The sequence below is a fragment of the Chiloscyllium punctatum genome, chromosome 17 (genome assembly GCF_047496795.1).
Source record: "Chiloscyllium punctatum isolate Juve2018m chromosome 17, sChiPun1.3, whole genome shotgun sequence".
Classification (NCBI taxonomy): Eukaryota; Metazoa; Chordata; class Chondrichthyes; order Orectolobiformes; family Hemiscylliidae; genus Chiloscyllium; species Chiloscyllium punctatum.
In genome coordinates, this window is record NC_092755.1 from 48,069,633 (window position 1) to 48,084,918 (window position 15,286).

The window sequence follows — 15,286 nt, forward strand, 5'->3', positions numbered from 1 at the left end:
TGGAGGAGATGGGACTTGAACCTGGGCCTCCTGGCTCAGAGGTATAGACAATACCACTGCTCCACAAGAATCACCCGGCATTTCCCGGAACACATCCACTGCGAACCCACCAACTCTCACAGCTACCTTAAATTACTCCTCCTCACATGCAGCTCCTGCAAGGACTCCATTCCCCTCTCCCAGTGTTTCTGTGGCAATGATACTTTCAAAATTACATTTCTGACATGAATTCCTCTGTCTGCTGCTGACGACAGGGCTCTCACTCGTATCTGTCAGATTATCCACATTTCTGTCCCCATCACATTCTCCTTCCTCCCACAAATCGAGTATTCAACCTTCCAGCATCCAGAGCTAGGGCAGTCTCCCACAGAACAGATCCAAGAGCTCTCTCCGGCAAACCAACTGAGGGGGTGGGAGTGACAAGATACCAGACTGCGCACACAACAAACAGTCCCACCTTACTCAAATGGGAGGGCCAGCAGCAGAGAGATAAATGCAGGGGATTGAGGGAAGTGGGGAAGGATGTGCCTGGTTTATCCTCCCACCCAACACAGGTCCAGGGTGGGAGGATAAACTGCATTTATTTCTATGCAAGAGGCCTGACAGATGAGGCAGATCAAATTGAGGAAATATGCTGCAGTTGTACAAATCCTTGGTAAGGCCGCACATGGGAGTATGGTGTTCAGTTTTGGTCCCCCTGCGATAAGGAAGGATGCAATTAAACTGGAAAGAGTGCAAAAGACATTTACGAAGATGTTGCCAGGACTCAAGGGCCTGATATCCTTATAGAGGTGTACAAGATCATGACAGGCATGGATAGGGTGAAGCACTCAGTCTTTTTCCCCAGGGTTGGGGAAATCGAGGATTAGAGGGCATCAGTTTAAGGTTAGAGGGGAGAGAATAAGAGGGAACCTGAAGGGCAACTTTTTTTATACAGAAGGTGGTACGCACGTAGTTGAGGCAGGTACATTAACAACATTTAAAAGGCATTTGGACAAGTACATGGAGAGGAAAGGTTTGGAAGGATATGGGCCAAGTGCAGGGAAATGGGGTTAGCGTGGATGGACATTTTGGTCAGCATGGAACAGTATGGGCTGAAGGGTCTGTCTCCCTGCTGTAGGACTCTATGAACTCAGAGCGTGGATGGGCACATGTGGCAGAGATATCATAGTTATTACAAAAAAAACAGCTGAGGAAGAGACAGGAATGGTAATTCAACGTTCTAGGATTTAGGAAGATGAGAAGGGGAGGCAAGGGGAAGGGCTAGTTACATTTTTGATTAGCAGCTGTACTTAGGGAGGATATTCCTTGGGAATCGTCTTGTGAAGTTATACGGGTGGAACTAAGAAATAAGAAGGGGGTGATCAATTTGATGGGATTGTACTATAGGCCCCCAAATAGTCAGCTGGAAATCGAGGAGAAAATATACAGAGAGACAGCAGGTAGCTGAAAGAATAATAGGGTTGTAATAGGAAGGGATTTTAATGTTCCTAATATCAACTGGGACTGCCACGGTGTTAAAGGCTTGGATGGAGAGAAATTTGTTAAGTGTCGACAAGAAGATTTTCACAATCAATCTGTAAATAGCCCTACTACAGAAGGGGCAAAACCTGACCTCCGCTTGGGAAATAAGACAGATCCGTGATGAAAGTGCAGTCAGGGAGCACTTCAGGACCAGTGACCATAACCCTATTAGCTTTACAATAGTTAGGGAAAAGGGTCGGACTGGCCAACAAGGCCAATTTTGATGGTGTTAGACAGGAACTTACAAAAGCTGATTGTACGGGCTGTTGGTAAGCAAAGGGACACCTGGCAAACGGAAGCGAATAAAAGTTCTGAGTTCATGCGGCCGTTAGAATGGAGGGTCAGGCTGGCAGGAGCAGGAGGGAACACTGGATGACTTGACGTATTGAGGTTCTGGTCCACACATCAGGCAGAGACAGCAGGGACTGAGTGAATCTCTGGAGTAGAAGGGCAATAGGAGTATACTTTCAGAGGGAAACCAGGAAGGCAAAAAAGGGTGCATGAGACCTCTGGCAAATAAGGTTAAGGAGAATTGTAAGAGCTTCTACATGATAAGGGCAAAAGGAGGAGGAAGAGAACAGGGCTCCTTAAAATCAATGAGGTCACCTATCTGCGGAACCACAGCAAACGAGCGAGATTCTAAAGGAGTTTCCTCATCAGTATTTGCTGTGGCAACAGACATGGAAGCTAGGGAACTCAGAAATAAGAAGTGATCTTGAAAAGAGTCTACATTTCAGAAGAGGTGATGCTGGAGGTCTTAAAACTTATAAAAGGCAGATAACTCCCCATTACCTGATCAAGTCTATCCCAGGAGATTGTGGGAAGCGAGGGAAGAAATCGCTGGGCCCCGAGCAGAGACATCTATATCATCAACAGCCACCAATGAGGTGCCAGAAGACGAGAGAGTGGCAAATATTGTGCCATTCTTTAAGAAAGGCAGGAAGGAAATGCCAGGGAACTATAGCCTGGCGAGCCTGCACATCAGTGGTGGGTAAGTTGTTGGAGGGGACTTAAAGACAGCATCTACCGTACATGATTGAATTTGGTTGAATGTTTCGAAGAGATGGCGAAAAAGATTGATGAAGGCAGAGTGGTGGACGTTGTGTCCGTGGATTTTAGCAAGGCCTTCGATAAGGTACCGCACTGTTACTAAGGTTAGATCACATGGGATTCAGAGTAAGCTTGCCAATTGGATATAAAATTGGCATGACAGTCGGAGACAGAAGGTAGTGGTGGAGGGTTGTCTTTCAGACTGGTGGTCTGTGATCAGAGATGTTCCACAGGGATTGGTGCTGGGTCCACTTTTGTCTGTCATTTATATAAACAATTTAGATGAAAAGACAGTTAGTAAATTTGCAGATGCCACCAAAACTGGTGGTATAGTGGACAGTGAAAAAAGGCTATCCCCTCCAACAACTTACCCACCACTGATGTGCAGACTCGCCAGGCTATAGTTCCCTGGCATTTCCTTCCTGCCTTTCTTAAAGAATGGTACAATATTTGCCACTCTCCAGTCTTCTGGCACCTCATTGGTGGCTGTTGATGATATAGATGTCTCTGCTCGGGGCCCAGCGATTTCTTCCCTCGCTTCCCACAATCTCCTGGGATAGACTTGATCAGGTAATGGGGAATTATCTGCCTTTTATAAGTTTTAAGACCTCCAGCATCACCTCTTCTGAAATGTGGACTCTTTTCAATATCACTTCTTATTTCGGAGTTCCTTAGCTTCCACGTCTGTCTTCACAGCAAATACTGATCAATGGGATCTTGACGAATTGTGCTCGTGGGTTGAGGAGTGACAGATTGGGTTTAAAATTTTGATAAACGGGAGGTGTTACATGTTGGTAAGGCAGGAATTTCACAGTTAATGGTAGGACTCTGGGGAATGGTGCCAAACAGGGAGACCTAGGGGTTCAGGTACACAGTTCTTTGGAAGTGGTATCACAGGTAGACAAGGCAGTGAAAAAGCCTTTTGGCAGCTTGTCTTTATTAGTCAGAGCATTGAGTACAGGAGTTGGGATGTCATAACATGGGTAAGACCATAATTCTGTGTACAATTCTGGTCGCCATGCTATAGGAAAGATGTTCTTAAACTGGAAAGGATGCAAAAAAAAAGATTCATGACACTGGAGGGTTTGAGCTACAGGGAGAGGTGGGATAGACTGGGATGCTTTTCCCTGGAGCATCGGAGGATGAGGTGTAACCTTATTGAGATGTGTAAAATCAGAAGGGGCACAGATAGGGTAAATATCAGAGATATTTTCCCCAGGGGTATAGGGGAGTCCAAAACTAGAGGGTTTAAAGTGAGAAGGGAAAGATTTCAAAGGGATTGGAGAGGAAACATTTTCTCACCCAACGGGGAGTGCAAGCATGGAATGAGGTACCAGAGAAAATGATGGAGGTGGGTACAACTATAACAACACTTAAAAGACATTTGGACAGGTACGTGGCAAGGTTTAGAATGATATAGGCCGAACACAGGCAAATGGGACTAGCTCAGTTTAGGAAACCTGGTCAGCATTGACGAGTTAGGCCGAAGGGTCTGTTTCAGTGCTGGATGCAAATATGACTCTATGAGGGTGAGGGGGAGGGAGTGAGAGTGAGAGCGAGATTTATGACAAACAAAATGAACGGATAGCTCAAGTAAGGAAATGTGACAGATTAACCATTAAAAAGAAAGACTGAAAAACAAAAATTGCTGGAGAATCTCAGCAGGTCTGGAAGCATCCAAGGAGAGAATCAGAATTCATGTTTCGGGTCCAGTGACCCTTCTTCAGAAATGTGGTTGCAAGGTGATCAAAGGTGTGACTGGAATATTCAGAGGTATACAGAATTGCAGAGGACTGAATGGTGGATGAGCTGTTATTAAGGGACAGTATTATCAAGGGATGACTTTTGTTCAGAAGAGTGAAAAAGGTAGAGACTGGAGGTGAAAAATAGCAAATGAAAATAGTAATGAAAAATAAGTCAAATAAGACTATTGGAGTAGCTTTTGGACCATCTAATATTAGCTACAATGTAAAACAATTTGTTTTTTTTAGAAACAGGGGCTTCTAGGAAAGACAATACAATAACTCTTCACGGTTCTTATACAGTCAGAGTCATAGAGATGTACAGCATGGAAACAGACCCTTCGGTCCAACCCGTCCATACCGACCAGATATCCCAACCCAATCTAGTCCCACCTGCCAGCACCCGGCCCATATCCCTCCAAACCCTTCCTATTCATATACCCATCCAAATGCCTCTTAAATGTTGCAATTGTACCAGCCTCCACCACATCCTCTGGCAGCTCATTCCATACACGTACCATCCTCTGTGTGAAAATGTTGCCCCTTGGGTCTCTTTTATATCTTTCCCCTCTCACCCTAAACCTATGCCCTTTAGTTCTGGACTCCCCCACTCCAGGGAAAAGACTTTGTCTATTTACCCTGTCCACGCCCCTTATGATTTTATAAACCTCCACAAGGTCACCCCTCAGCCTCTGTCACCCCAGGGAAAACAACCACAGCCTATTCAGTCTCTCCCTTTAGCTCAAATCCTCCAACCCTGGCAACATCTTGTAAATCTTTTCTGATTATTCAAATTGGAAGATAAAAGCCAAGTTATTTGGGACAATTTCTTGGAGCCATATGCTATGGTGCTAACCAGGGAGTAGGCTATTTCAGACATGGCAATGTGTAATGAGTCAGGATGACTAACCCACAGTAAAGGATCCTTTAAGCAACAGTGATCATAACATTTAGAACTTCACCTTTCAGTTTCCGAGTTGGATAACAGTCTCAGCCTCGTGCATATAAAGGGCAAAAAAATGAACAGATAGCTCAAGTAAGGAAATGTGACATATTAACCATTAAGAAAGAAAGAAAGACTGAAAAACAAAAATTGCTGGAGAATCTCAGCAGGTCTGGAAGCATCTACGGCAAGAATCAGAGTTAAAGGGCTGGCTAAAGCAGACCTGGGAACAGACATTAAAAGGGAAGGTAATGGAACCAAAGGCATACATTTATGGAGATAGTCCATAACCCTCTAATATATATTTCAATGAAGAAAACAACACAGAAAAAGGACATACCCATCAGCTCTAAACTATCAAATAGAGAAAATGTGCATGACATACGATTAGTCAGTGAAAAGATCAAAGTTTGGGAACTAGCAAGGAATGCCTAAACAAGGGAAATATTAGAGTATGGGAGAAATTTTAAAAAAAAGTTTTTTTTGAAGCATATAAAAAGGAAAAGTAATAACTGATTTCTTCAGAGACAGAGAGAGAGAGAGAGAGAGAGAGACTGGGAATTAATAAAACAATGAAACGTTGAGTAGTGTTAAACAGTCTTAAGTATTTTTCAATTTTCATGGTAGAAGAATCAATAAGGATCCTCGGAACAGCATAAAATCGGGGGGGGGTGGTGGAGAAAGGAAGAACTTAAAGCAACCACTCAAAAAAGTAATGGCTCGGAGATCCAATAGGTCCCCTGCACCCAACACCGAGATCAGGGGGGTCTTAACATGTCTGCAGAGATAAAAATGTGTTGCTGGAAAAGCGCAGCAGGTCAGGCAGCATCCAAGGAGCAGGAGAATTGACGTTTCGGGCATGAGCCCTTCTTCAGGAATCAGCCCTTCTTCAGCAACACATTTTCAGCTTTGATCTCCAGCATCTGCAGTCCTCACTTTCTCCTCCATGTCTGCAGAGATAGCAGATAATACTTGAAATCTTCCCAAAGCTCCTTAAATTCTGGAAAGACCCAGTAAATTGGAGAAATGCAAGTGTAGTGCCTCTTTTTAAAAAGAAAGGAGGCAGAAATCACAGGCCAGTGAGTGTTATAACTGGCACCAGGGAGACACTAGCACACACTAAAGAGGGAATGGTCAGATGTTGAGAAGATCATAACATAGCTGAAAAAATGTGTTGCTGGAAAAGCGCAGCAGGTCAGGCAACATCCAAGGAGCAGGAGAGTCGACGGTTCGGGCATGAGCCCTTCTTCAGGAATCAGGCTTATGCCCACAACGTCGATCCTCCTGCTCCTTGGATGCTGCCGGACCTGCTGCGTTTTTCCAGCAACACATTTTTCAGCTCTGATCTCCAGCATCCGCAGTCCTCACTTTCTCCTAAGATCATAACATAATCAGGCAGTCAACACTGTTTTTAAATCAATAGAAACTTTTGTTTGACAAATTGAGATTTTATTTTAGGATGAACAAGCAGGGTGGATACCAAAGATCCAGTGGGTGGAGTCTGTTTGGATTCCCTAAAGACATTTGGTAAGATGCTACATAAAAGGTTACAGCCCAAGGTAAGAGTTTGCAGCATCTGGATTGGGGGGAGGGGGCGCATTTTAGCATGAGAGAAGATCAGTGAGCCTATAGGAAGCAGAGTCCGTGTAAACGGGCTGCTTTGGGGCTGGCAAACGTCTCAATCATTCCACATCACGCAGTCAACACTGGGGTCTCAAGATCCAACCGGGGGGATGACAGACAAAAGGAGGAGTGGAGTGACACTGATGACGACCGATGCTCCACAGAGGATTGGGGCCATTAATTAAATGGAGAGAGACTGCAGAGAGATGTGTAGCATGACAGTCTGGGAGACCTCATAACCCAAAGTCAAAGTTAACACACGGGTGCAACACAGAATTATCTCGGGACATGGAAACCGATTGGAACTGAGAGCTGGTCTTAGCGAAGGACAGGATTCGGAGGCTGAAAAACTGTTTCTCTCAAAGGACAACCTAGAATGAGGGCAATTTCAAAAAAAAAACTTCCCATTTAAGAAGGAATTTCTTCTCAATGGCTGCTAAGACACTGGATTTCTCTGTCTGAGTGTAGTGGAGACTGAATCATCAAGTACATTCAGGGCTGATGTAGACAGATTTGCGATTGGCGAGGGAGTAAAAGGTCATGGGGGGGGGAAAAACAGGCAGGAAAGGTCACAATCAGGTCAACTACTGAAGGCAAGGTCAGCTTGATGGACCAAATGGCCTTTTCCTGTTCATCAAGTTTACTGCCTGCACAAATCATTTACTCCATCAGAACCCTGTTTTATTTTGAACCCTTCTATTAAGTCTCTGCACGTTCTGTGCTCTAAGGAGGTAGTGCCTTGCTGGTCTCCCCACAGAACAGGACGTCTGCACTGTGTTTCTGGTTAACTCCACTGAGCCCCCTCTAAAGCCCTGACATTCGTTCCTCAAAAAAGGTGATTTGCAGAGGTGAACACAGTTCCAGCTGCAGACTGACCAGCAGCCAACAAACCAGCTCAGTAATAAACAAAAGCAGCCAACTTTGGGCTATGTGCATATCGAACACTGACAGCAGATAGCACAGAGGGAGGAAAATTTACAGCACAAAAATTACAGCACACTCAGCGCAATCCAGCACCACCCATACGACACACATCGCAGCTAGCAGTGCTCAGGGATCAGGAATGAGGAATGAAATGGGAACGATGTCCCGACTGGAAATTCAGGGGACAAAGTAGATGAGTGTGTGGTTGGAGAACCTGGTCTGCAGGTACAAGGGCTGCAGGTTCCTGAGGCAGTGGAATTGATGACAGAGGGGAGCTAGACAGGTTACGTCTGAGAGTGCAGTCCACTGTCCTCATTGGGTAGTTTGATAGTGCCCCTTGGGAAAGCTTTAATCCACTTGGCTTGGGAGATGGGAATCTGAATATAACATTAGCAAGGAAGAAGGCGGCACAGAAAGGGTGGGAAGAGGCAAATAAAGAAAAAACTTTAATATATTTACCAGACATGGCTGTCATTGGTTGGGTCAGCATTGAGTGCCCGTCCCTCGATGCTCCCTTGAGAAGGTGGGGATGAACTACCTTCTGGAACCGCTGCAGTCCACCTGCTGTGGGTTGACCCACAAGGCCCTTAGGGAGGGGATTCGAGGATTTTGACCCAGCGACAGTGAAGGAACAGAGTGTCTTGCAGGGGAACTTGCACCAAGTGGTGTTCCCAAGCATCCACTGCTCATCCTTCGAGATGGAAGTTGTCTTGGGTTTGGAAAATGCTAAACTTTTAAGCAGTGCACCCTGTAGCTAGTACACACTGCTGCTACTGAGCATCAGTGGAGGGGGGAGTGGATGCTTGTGGATGTAGTGCCAATCAAGCGGGCTGCTTTGTCCTGAATGGTGTCAAGCTTCCTGTATTGTTGGAGCAGCCTCCATCCATGCAAGTGGGGAGTAATCCGTCTCACTCCTGTCTTGTCCCTTGTAGATTGTCAGGCTTTGGGGAGGAAGGAGGGGAGTTACTCATTGCTGAAATTGCTCTGACCTGCTTGTGTCACATATGGTTGGCATAGATTCTGGTCAATGGCAACCCCAAAACTGAACACATGACCCACTCCTTACAGACAGATAAGGAAGGACACCAGTTCAACTGGACAACACATCCATCCTAGGACAAGCCAAACAGAGACATGCATGAGAATTCTTCCAAGTATGGCATTCCAACCCAAACTATCAATAAACACATCGACTTGGGTCTTATTTGCCACCCCGAGAAAAAGAACAGGATATGACATCACCAACCTAAGGAAACCCAAACATATAAATAGAAAGCGGGTTACACCACCAGTGCTTCATCCGGGGGCTCACTGAAGATGTTACAGAGTATGGTGACAAAATGTCCGAAAATGAACCTTCCAGCTCAGCGAGCAAACCTACATCCATGAATACACGAGATCAGAAAGATTGTGAAAACTGCAAAAGGTGAGTGGGTGGGGTCCCATAACCGCCCAACCGACTCTGGGGTAAAGGCTGGCACAGATCTCTCAACACCACCACCATTCTCACCCAGCTCTTCCCCACTGTGACAGCACACAAGACTGGGAACAAAGCCCCAGCAGGAAAAGCTGTGGGAAGCATTGACTAGAAGAGTTCAGATTGCTGTCCTTGGACAGGAATAGTTGAGAGAGATTTAAATTAAGATGTTTGAAAATTATGAAACATATGCAAACTAGAGGGAAGCTGGTGCTATTGGTAGAACGTTGAAAGCCAAAGGGCACTAATTTAAAGGGAACAGGAGAAGAAACTGTGAGGGGAATTAGTTTTTATTTAAATACACACATCAGGCAGCATCTAAAACATACTAACTTGAGGTAAGTTCTGTCAGGATGATCCAAAGGGAATTTTGCCAAGCAAATTTACAACAATAAAGAAACATAGGACAACGGGGATGGGCAAGAGAACGGGATAAGCCAAGATGCTCTTGTACTAACTCACTGGGTTTCCTGCTCCTCGGATGCTGCCTGGCCTACTGTGCTTTTCCAGCACCACTCTGATCTAAATCCTCACTGGGTTAAATGGCTTCCTTGTGCAGTGTGACAGTTCTGGGACTGTTTCCAGAAAAGCTTCTCCCGGGAGCTAGGTGTTGGGGGTCAAACCTAAATGCGGGCAGATAGGAGACACTCAATGCAAGAAGCTGACTTGCCAGAGAACAGACTGTACCTCCATGTTGCGCAGTTCCACAACAAAAGAGATTCTCATTTCTTTACTGGAACAGAAAGAGGGAGGGGGAGGTGATGAGGTGGATTTGTAAGTAGCTGTCAGAGGGCACGGCATAGCATACAAGTGGAGGAGAGGCTATAATGGGATTGGAGTTAGAGTCCGAGAGTTGCATAACCACAGAAACTGACCCGTCAGTCCAACTCTCCCATGCCAACTAGATATCCTGCATTAATCTATGCCCGTTTGCCAGCATTTGGCCCATATCCCTCTAAACCCTTGCTATACTCATATACCCATCCAGACACCGTTTAAATATTGTAATTGTACCAGTCTCCACCACTTCCTCTGGCAGCTCATTCCAGACACCCTCATTATGAAACAATGAGGACAACCCTTAATTCCCCTTTAAATCTTTCCTTTCGCACCTTAAACCTATGCTCTCTGGTTTCGGATTCCACTATCCTGGGGAAAAGACCTTGGCTATTCTTGATCTTACACAGAGGGATATCGAATACGAGGGCATAGAATTGATGCTGAATTTGTACAAGACATGGCTGAGGTGCAACAGTATGTACCGGTCCTGCCAAGGGGTACATTTTCCCCACATGATATTCTATAAAGATTTTGCCCACTCAGTTATCCTGTCTACAATCCTCTGCAGACTGTCATCAGAACATGCCTCCTTCCTTATTTTTGGGTCATCCACAAATCAGATCACAGTGAATCACACCTTACTGATTTGGATGAGAGGAATGTTCTAAGTAGCTCTCCTTTAGTTGCATGCAGCAATGCTGAAAAAGCTGAACAGTTTTCCCAGTCCCCTCTCGCCAGCTCTGCCCTCAATTACCCCTATTCAAGTTTAACACCTTGGTTTCTGCCCTAAGTTTCCCAAACTGAACTCATGTTATAGTCACTGTATCCTAGAGAATCTTTTCAGCTGAGGTCATTTATTAAACCTGCCTCATAACACATCACCAGATCCAAAATCCTTGGTTAAACCCTCAACATATTGTTCAATGGTTCTCTCTCCCAATTTGATGTTCCCTCATGCTTTGAAACTGGCCCAGGTTAGTCAGACTCTCATCATAATTGAAACCTCTCACCACAGGGACCTGTCTATTGAGCCTTTTGTGCAGCACCTTTAACACAAGTTCATTACAGCTACAGGAGCCTGAGTTGCCATGACAACATAGGACTGCAACATGTATGTTTGAGTGTAAGCCACAAGCAGTTCCAACCATGTGACAAACAGGCACCTCTCCCTCTCTGCCAGCCTGGTGTAAGCTGGAAGCATTTACAGTTGGTGTCCCCCCTTGTCTGTCCATGTTATGAAGATTCTTTCCTCAGTGCTTAAGACCGACACTGGGAACTCAGAGGCTGGGATGCTGCCACAAAATCTCCAGTGTCAGTACATTCAGTTTGAGATATGGAGAACAACACTAGGCACTGTGTTCTCATCACATCCGACAGAATTGTATTGAAAGACTTCTCCGTTCTTGTACTCAGGTCCACTCGATCTAAAGTTGGACTTCGGAACATTCCTGCATGTTAACTCAGTGCTCCTGATACAAGTATGTCCAAGTCTCCCTGAACATCAAACGACACAACGTTTACCATTTATTCTGTGTTTCTGACCTAACACAAACACCGTCAAGTTGCATTTCACCTGTCATCATGTCGTTCACTCTCTTCGTATCTTCTGCAGTCTACATTCCCAGCTAGCTTTGTATGATCAGCAAATTTGCAGGCAATAATCTATTTAGCAGAGACCTAAAGCAGAGTGTGTTCAGCAGAAGCTTTGAGGTGTGAACCATGCAGCAGCACTGGCTAAGAGAGGAAGAGGGACTGTTACACTGGATGAGGAGTCAGTAACAGAGTGACAGAGTCAGGAGTTTCCTATTTAAAGATACAAGGGTGAAGTAAACAGAGTATTTAGACATGGAATGCTACAAGTGGCGATATCATTCAAGGTAAAACTATTAAAGTATTTGCAAAAATGGAAATTTCAAAAGCACAGCACAAGTGAGGAAAATTCAATGTGAAGAGGCTGTATTGGCGACAGCGGTTGAAGCAAGACAAATTAGTGACAGAGTCCTGGTTGAGAATTTAAATAAAATAATTCGCCAATTATTTCCTTCCATTTGCACAAGCACCTGTGGGGAATAATTTCCAAATCGCCAGAACATGGCTGCCAAGCTTCTGGTCAGAGACGGAAAAACAACAAGAATGTTTGATTTTTCACCAATGTATGTTACTCAGGACAGAAAGGATACAATCTGTGCACGCAGAGACATTAAATGCAAACCCTCAGCACGTGATAGCTCTCCGGGACAAACTGCTTTGGGACAAAGCAGAATCAGACAACAGCTATTCACTCAAATCTTCAATATGATAGTTATTTTGAGGCACATTACCATATCTGAAATGATGAACATAATATGGAAAGCGTAATATGCTTGGGAGAAATAGGCGCCTTTAAAATCGATGGATCCCAAAACTCTCCACTACTGGGGTTTAACCTTACCTCGTGTCGGAATCGACTGGGGTTGGATTGATGGGAGTTTTATTGCTCAGTGAACTTTGCCCTTTTCCTCATTTAGCAATTGTGGTTGGTGCTGAAGGAAGGAGCTGGAGCTGGGTTGGAGATGAAGTCGAAATGGTTGCTTTAAGTTACGATCAGATCCACAGGCAGGAGAGTTCCAACACAACTTGTAATCTACGTATTGCACAGGGCGTTGCCTGACTCAGTTAACAATCAGGAGCCAAAAATCACTTCACTGTGAGCTCATTCCAGTTTCTGATTGGAAGATGCAGATACTACAAAGATCAAGGTGCTGAAAGGAATCACGGTCACTCAGAATTAGGGCCCTGGAGGTAAAGGGAAAAGGAACATTGAGTACAAGGGAGCAGGCAGTTACAGTACATAGTCATCTTAATAGATAGCATTGATCAAAACAGAGATGAGGTGACACTGATATCTCCAATACCCACAATCATTCATCAAATGGAACTACAAACAGAACCACAAGGAACAACACACAGCTACAGCCAATACAATCTGGCATTTCGCTCCAAAACAGATTTAAACAGGATGAGGAGAAATTATTTCTCTCAAAGGGTCAAGAATGTGTGGAATTCATTACCCCAGGGTGCAGTGGATGCTCGGATATTGAGCAAACTTATGCAGGAGATAGGCACATTTTCAATTAGCAATGAGTTGAAGGGTTATGGACAGCAGGCAAGAAAATGGAGTTTAGGCCAAGATGATATCAGCCATGATTGTATCAAATGGCAGAATAAGCTCGAGGGGCTGAATGGCCTACTCCTGCTCCATGTTCTTAGAAGCCTGTCACAATCTGGTCATTTGGCTTTGGGTGTCTAACCCCAGAACTGCCACTGACTTGGAGCAAAGTTTAACCATGTACACATTTTGATTGTGATTTGATTTACTGATGTCACATGTACCAAGCGAGAGTGAGAAGTACTGTATTGCATGCTAACCGGACAAATCATACCTGACAAGAGTAGAAAGGGGTAGAGGGATATGGGCCAAATACTGACAAATGGGATGAGATTTATTTTGAATAGCTGGTCAGCATGGACAAGTTGAACCGAAGAGTCTGTTTCCATGATGTACAGCTCTATGATTCTTTGACCCTAAGTACATCGGGTAATAGAATAATGCAAAATATAGTGTTTCAGCTACAGAAAGGGTGCAGATAGAGATCAACTCCAACATACAAGAGTTCATAAATACACAGTCCACCACACAGAAATGGGAAATGACAATATTCTAGATGTGAACGCGAAATCTATGAAGTTCTCAGGCAAAAGGCAATTCTAACGTGGCCATTCAAATTACCTTCCAGGAGAACCACTTTACTAGATCGGATTAAAAAAATGGTTATGTCCAAAACATGAACCCCTCAGCTTATGAATCTCTGCACCAGCCCTGCAGTTCACCCCAGAGGGGGCAGGTTTCTACTGTAACTAGATAGGGGACAGCGAAAACTCACAGATACTTTCAGGGTTGGCTCAATTACCTGTACTGGCAGTGAGGTGGCACCTCTGCCACTGGCATCCAAGGAATGGGGCACAGGACTTGGCCTTTTGGTTCCTCCCTCTCCTCCTGTGCACTCCCTTCTCTCTTGATCTCTCCACTTTCTACCTTCCCTTTCTCCTATCACTTTTCCTCCCACTCTCTGTTCCTCGCTATTTTCTCTCCCTCACTCTGTTTCATCTCCCTATCCTCTACTTTCTCCCCCATATGTTCCCTGTGACTCGATTTTCTCTGTTATCTTAACTCTCTACCCTCCCTTTTATTCTTTATTTATTTTCTCAGCACTCTCTCTTGCTCTCCTCCCTACCCCTCTATTTTTTCTCTATTCGCCCCTCCCCATTTTCTTTTCCTCCCTTTCACTATTTTCATTCCCTCGCTCCTCCTATTCTCTATTTCCTTCTTTCTCTCTCTCTGGGTTTTCTCCTCCTCACTCTGGGTTTTCTCCTCTCTCTCTCTCTCTCTACTCCTTCTTTCTCTCTCTGTTTTCTCCTCCTCTCTCTCTGTTTTCTCCTCCTCTCTCTCTCTCTGTTTTCTCCCCTCTCTCTCTCTCTCTCTCTCTCTCTCTCTCTGTTTTCTCCTCTCTCTCTCTTTCTCTCCTCTCTCTCTCTTTCTCTCTGTTTTCTCCTCTCTCTCTCTCTTTCTCTCTGTTTTCTCCTCTCTCTCTCTCTTTCTCTCTGTTTTCTCCTCCTCTCTCTCTCTCTGTTTTCTCCCCTCTCTCTCTCTCTCTGTTTTCTCCTCTCTCTCTCTTTCTCTCCTCTCTCTCTTTCTCTCTGTTTTCTCCTCTCTCTCTCTCTTTCTCTCTGTTTTCTCCTCTCTCTCTCTCTTTCTCTCTGTTTTCTCCTCTCTCACTCTCTTTCTCTCTGTTTTCTCCTCTCTCGGTTTTCTCCCTTCTCTCTGTTTTCTCCTTCTCTCTCCCTCTCTCTTTCTCTCTCTCAGTTTTCTCTTCTCTCTCCTCTCCCTCTCTCAGTTTTCTCTTCTCTCTCCTCTCCCTCTCTCAGTTTTCTCTTCTCTCTCCTCTCCCTCTCTCAGTTTTCTCTTCTCTCTCCTCTCCCTCTCTCAGTTTTCTCTTCTCTCTCTTGGTTTTCTCCTCCTCTCTCTCTCTCTCTCTCTCTCTCTCGGTTTTCTCCTCTCTCTCTCTCTTCTCCTCTCTCTCGGTTTTCTCCTCTCTCTCGGTTTTCTCCTCTCTCTCTCTCTCTCTGTTTGTTTTCTCCTCTCTCTCTCTCTCTCTGTTTGTTTTCTCCTTCTCTCTCTCTCTG

General features: G+C 44.8%; 1 protein-coding gene across 4 annotated transcripts in view; it reads right to left on the reverse strand.

Moving 5' to 3' along the window:
• LOC140487810 (uncharacterized) overlaps nt 1–14,169 on the reverse strand; it is a 96,732-nt gene extending 82,563 nt beyond the window's left edge. For all 4 annotated transcript variants that reach the window (XM_072587091.1, XM_072587088.1, XM_072587089.1 and 1 more), the window contains exons 1-2: nt 14,014–14,169; nt 12,495–12,838 (exon numbers count right to left, since the gene is read on the reverse strand). The gene's annotated coding sequence lies outside the window, so the exon portion shown is untranslated. The remainder of the gene's footprint in view (nt 1–12,494; nt 12,839–14,013) is intronic.
• Nucleotides 14,170–15,286: the final 1,117 nt, after the last annotated feature.